General features: G+C 47.6%; 1 long non-coding RNA gene and 1 pseudogene across 1 annotated transcript; both read left to right on the top strand.

Annotated features, from left to right (window-relative positions):
- Nucleotides 1-538: 538 nt before the first annotated feature.
- LOC100831988 lies at nt 539-2,578 on the top strand (annotated as a pseudogene).
- Nucleotides 2,579-3,116: 538 nt separating this feature from the next.
- Nucleotides 3,117-4,984, top strand: LOC112272338. Its single transcript, XR_002965996.1, has 2 exons — nt 3,117-3,973; nt 4,108-4,984. It is a non-coding gene; the product is annotated as an uncharacterized LOC112272338 (long non-coding RNA).
- The last annotated feature ends 477 nt before the right edge of the window (nt 4,985-5,461 follow it).

Below are 5,461 nucleotides of genomic sequence, written 5' to 3'. Positions count from 1 at the left end.
TCCACAAGGAGGTGGTTCATCGTCTCCAAAGTCTGGTCGCAGAGCGAACATCACGGCGCATAGGTCAGCCCGTGTTGTGCCTGCCTCGCAGCCGTCCAGCAACGGTCCTGACAGGGCAACCAAACAAAGAGTTTCACCCGTGGTGGGGCCCAAGACTTCCAGTTCAGCTTCCAGCTGTCGGAGACTATCCCTCCACTGAAGAGGGTTCGATAGCACGACTTGGAGGAGTACTGGCCATCATACGTCCATCTCCAAGAAAGGACATCAACGGTGTCCGAGAGGTGGATAGTGCGGATCCTTCTTCAAATCCGATCATATTGCCAAAGAGCCAGTGGCCCAAGAACCCCCTGGATGTAATGGATCCAACGCCTATCCACAAGAGCCTCACAGACCATGCGGGTCTTTCGGATGCGTCTCGGGACGAGTTGGTGGAGGTCCGGAGCCAGCTCAAAGAGGGCATGTCCATCTACCCACCGGTCCTCCCAGAATAGGGCGGACAACCATCTTGATAGAGGCAAAGAAGATGCCCTGCCCGTGTGGGAGAACTGGAGATCCAAACCACGCCAAGGCCGAATAGTAGAAACTTGCGTCGTACGTCACGCAAGCATCGTCGATCATCCATCCCCTCCTCGCACCCGCCTAGATCCTAGCTAGCTAGCTAGGGTTTCCCCATCTTCTCTTCCCCTACGCCGCCGCCATGTTGGAGCTGCGGCTGGTGCAGGCGACCCTCCTCAAGAATGCCGTGGAGGCGCTCAGCGACCTGTTCAGTGAGGCCCTCTTCGACTTCTCCGATACGGGCCATGGACACCAGCGGCGTGGCACTCCAACTCCGCGCCGAGGCCTTCAATCACTACCGCTGCGACGGCGACCTCACCATGGGCCTGGACCTCGCCGAATTGGCCAAGGCTTTCTGCTGCGCCAACAACGACGACATCATCACCATGGAGGCCGAGGAGGGCTGGTTCGACTTATTGGTTACCTTCGAGTTCGAGTCGCCCGGTAAGTTCTTTTGCGCTAGCTGCATGCTCTATGCCCTGACCGACCCTGTGCTTATTTTGGGTTAATTTGTGGAAATGAACAGAGTATGGTGAGATTAAGAAAAAAAAATTCGATTTCTTGGACGTCAACGGCGTGCCCATCGAAATCCCGGAATCCCTAGAATCCGAGGCCATAGTCCGCATGCCCTCTGCCAAGTTTATGCGTATCTGCAACCAGCTCAGCAGCGTCGGGGACAGAGGGCCCAGTGACACTGGTACATACTGTAGATTTTACCTGCTGGTGATTTATAATTAAGGCACTGTTAACTGTTACTGTTGCGCATTTACCTCGAACCATTTCCATCTCCTGCCCTAGTTGTTGTCAGTATCTCGGTGGATAAGGAGCGTGTCCGCTTCTTCACTCGGGGAAAAGCTGGCTACTCAACAATTGTCTGCAGGCAGACCCAAACTGTTGACAAGGTGGAGTACTTTGTTTGCTAATATATGTTGCTCTTCTGTGTTGGGAGTATTAGTTTAGTCTGTATAACTGGATTTGTTAATTTGTCTACATATTTCATAAAGCGCAACATGGCTCTTCATTTGGTTGATTACATTGGTATTGGTAAATAGGATTGAATTAGGCGTTTGTTTTTTTAGTTATTGCTTATTTCCTTCTTAACTGTAAAATCTGGGTATAAATTTCAATTTCAATTGGTTCTAACATCTTTTAGTATCCTGTGCCATTCAACTAAGTAGTATTTTAAAAAATACTGTAGAATGGATCCTGTTTATGCGACTAGTTAATGGGTCATGTTTGTATCAATGCAGCCAAAAGAAGCTACCCTTATAGAGATGAAAGAAAGAAAGGTTTCCCTCATCTTTGGCCTGAGGTACATGAACTCCTTCTCGAAGGCGTCTACCCTGTCTGATCAAGTGACTATCAAGCTTTCATCCGATCTACTCATGGTGTTCGAGTACAAGATCGCAGAGATGGGCTACATCAGATAAGATGCAGAATGAGGGAGATGAGATGCGGAATGGGGGAGATGAGATGCAGAGGATTGCAAAGGAAGATAAGATGCAGAATGAGGGAGATGAGATGCAGAACTGATGACTAGCGTATGGTCACGTTGCCTACTTTGTCGATCTTTCCACCATCAATTGGTTGACTATTGTTTGCAAGCAAAAAAAGATGTTATCTCTCATCTGTTTCTCACAGCACATACGAAACAGGGTTAAGTAATAGGAGAGTAGCATAAATAGCATTGCTGATTACCCAGGTACAGCCACAATTTCTTAGGAGTAAACATGGACGGTAGCCACCAAGTATTCAAACGCAGTGATAATGATTTGTCGAGAGTTGTTATGTTTGTTGCTGTCTTGAGTAGAAGAGAAGTTTCTGAGAAGTGCAGTGACGCACTTAACAGAGCTCGAGAGGTGTCACGCTACCTACCTGTGACGCTTGAAGGAGAGTCTCGGTGTAATAAGCTGATGTAGCTGCCTTCCTGATGAACCATTGTATGGATTGGTGTTGTCAGTGGCGTTTCATGTGAGGACATCCAAAATAATATGGTAGGATCTAACACAACATTGTTGAAGAAGAATCGTAGGACCTCTGGAATCCTTTGCTTGAAACATTGTCATGCTACATAAGCACTAATCAAAAGCATATGCTATAGCAGAGTTAGCGGCGCTTGGTTTTCAAGCACACAAGAATTCATCGCTGCCTTCTCTCTGATGTGTAGGTACCATCGGTGGTAGCTAGCACGTGGGTATATACAATGGTTGTGACATGCCGTCTCTCCTGCAAGCACAAACATTGTGGCTATTGGTTTCAAAATATTTGATGTGTGACTCTGCAGGTGTTTTTTTTTTAGAATTTGATGAAAGACTCACAGTAAGAAGACAGACCGTTCCTAGCCTCATGGACAATGCCATCTGCCAGAATCTGCATTAGAGCCAGGGCAAGCTGATCCAGATGAGTTGGATTAGTTTTGTTGTCTTTGAAAATGAATCCACTGTGTTCATGTTCAGTGATAGTTTATAACAATATATTAAATTGGAGTCGGTGACGATGGTACGGTCGTCGTCCACCGCGACCCCTCGCGGATTTTATTCTTTCTCCTGAAGCGTTTTTCCTTTTCTTTCACCGCGAACCTCGCGTCGCGTCTCGCTCAGCACGCCACCGAGCCCCGCCACCGTTCCTCTTTCTCTCGCCAACGCGCCCCGCTAGAAACCAAGCCACCCTCCTCCTCCCGTCCCTGTCCGTCCGTGGCCCGTCGGCCGCCCACCAGCGGCACCGGCAGCGCGGGCGCTGCAGCAGGATGCGGAGTTCGCAGTGGCTGGGAACCGACGGGCTGTGGCGAGCGCGGCGGAGGCATGACTCGGCGGCGGATTCCCTCCCTCTACCCTCTTGCCCCCTCCCTCTTCTTCCTCCTCTGCCGACCCCATCCTCAGGAAGCTTCACGTCGTCTCCAACCCCAATCTTCTGCTCTTTTCTTGAAATCCGAAGGCAAAATCGATTCACAGGGTGGTAAACAATAATTTCCCTGATTCAATTTGGGGAAAAAATGGCCGGGACTAGCATAATCAAAGGGGAGATCGACCACCATGGTGGTGGTTGGGCGACTGCGCCTCCGATGTCGCCATCTACGAGCGTTCAGTCGCCCGTCGATCAGAAGATGCCCAATATTTTTGAGGGAAAGAAGATGCCCAATTCGTGAGCACCAACGGCGGCGACGCGGCCATGGACGCCGTCAGGGCCGTGCTCCCGCGATGCAGCCACCTTGAGCGAGGCATCGAGGAGCGCCTCGTCTGCTGTTGGGCATCCTTGTTGCACGACCTGCTCCGACACGCAGACGCCTGCGCCTAGAATATGCGCGTGAACGATGAGGCCGAGCTCGAGTGCTCGACCACGGGAACGACGCGTCCTGGCTGCCACTGACCACATAGCACGAGCTCCGTCAAGAAGAGCTGTTGTGCAATGCACGTCTCAAGTATTGTCTCTCCGCCTCCTCTACTACTATTCCTCTCATGTGGTTACTTGTTAGGCTTCAGACTGAAGTTTTTTGGCCTGCTTTTGAGTTTGAGTAATTTTGTCTTTGATCATCATCGACGCCAATCCAAACAGCTAATCGATCTGCTTCTGAAGATGGAAATTAAGTTCAGAGTTGTAGCAAACAAAGGTACATCTTGTGTTGATATGCTTCAGAGTTTAGATGCTTGACCTGCTTTTTTTTGCGGGAAATGCTTGACCTGCTTTAACTTTGAGTAATTGTGTACTTGATCATCAATTCATCATGTTTATCTGCGCCAAGCCAAACAGCATCTTCTGAAAATCAAGTATTCCTCCGATCTTAAATTGTTGTCTCAAGTTTGCCCAAATATGAATGTATCTATTTTTAAAAAATGTCTAGATACATGTAATATTTCGACAACAATTTAGGACCTGAGGAGTACATTGCAACACTTCCGTTGGTCGGCTTCTGAAGATTGAAGTTGGTCAAACAAATGTACATCTTCTGAAAGAACACTTCCGTGCTCCTTAATTTGCTGCATAATTGTAAGTTCTAGAATATGCTTCGTGGAGCTCAAGGTTCTTCTCCGCTAGGATTTATTTTTGAATTCCTTTTGGTTTTACAACCCGCAAATGAACTTTTCATGTGTACATTTGTTTTGTTCTGTTTTCATGTGCTCATATTAACATGTTGTGTTTTTACTCGTATTTTGTTTTTTCGTAGCAGCCCACGGGCTTCTAACTAGTGCTCAATAGTACATTAGTGAATTCGACACAGACATTTCTAATTTGATGGAGCATGTTCGTGTAGCGGAGCTTAGGGCATCTTCAATGGGAAGCCGGTACTAATTTTCATTTCCTGCCTTCTCTATTCTCTTTCTCTTTTTATTCCTTTCTTTCTCCCAGTGGACCCACATGTCATGCTCAATTTATTCCTGGTACCCGTGCACAAGCTGTTACTTTTGCAAATAACTTGTACTTGTATTTTTCAGCTCTCTCTCCTCCACCTAGGACTAGTACTTTCTTAGTACCTCCTATTCGAGATGCCCTTAGTGAAATCAGTGTTGAGTTTACTAATAATATGTTTTTAACGTAAATTGCTCAAATGTGCTTTGAGATTCATGCAATTTTTTCTTGGACACACAAGTTTAATTCTTCTCACATATCTGGAAACGTAATTACAAGTATAACACCAGGCCAACACAACCAACCACTCAAGACAAAACTCGGCACCGGCACACAACCCCATGCCTAAACACAAAAATACAGGGCGGCCTGCAGACCTCGCAAAACTCGAAGACAAACCAGCTAGGCGTCCCGTTAGTGCAGATGCCGCAAGCACAACCGTCGGTCGATACAAATCTACTGCACTCATGCAACAAAAATGCTGCAGCACGGGATTATTTGCTAACCAATGCCCTTGTTGTCCAAAGTGTCGCTGGCGTGGTTATGACTAATCACGTTCTCA

This window comes from Brachypodium distachyon, chromosome 4 (genome assembly GCF_000005505.3).
Source record: "Brachypodium distachyon strain Bd21 chromosome 4, Brachypodium_distachyon_v3.0, whole genome shotgun sequence".
Classification (NCBI taxonomy): Eukaryota; Viridiplantae; Streptophyta; class Magnoliopsida; order Poales; family Poaceae; genus Brachypodium; species Brachypodium distachyon.
Note: the sequence above shows the minus strand (reverse complement) of the source record. Positions and strands in the feature narration are given on the sequence as shown.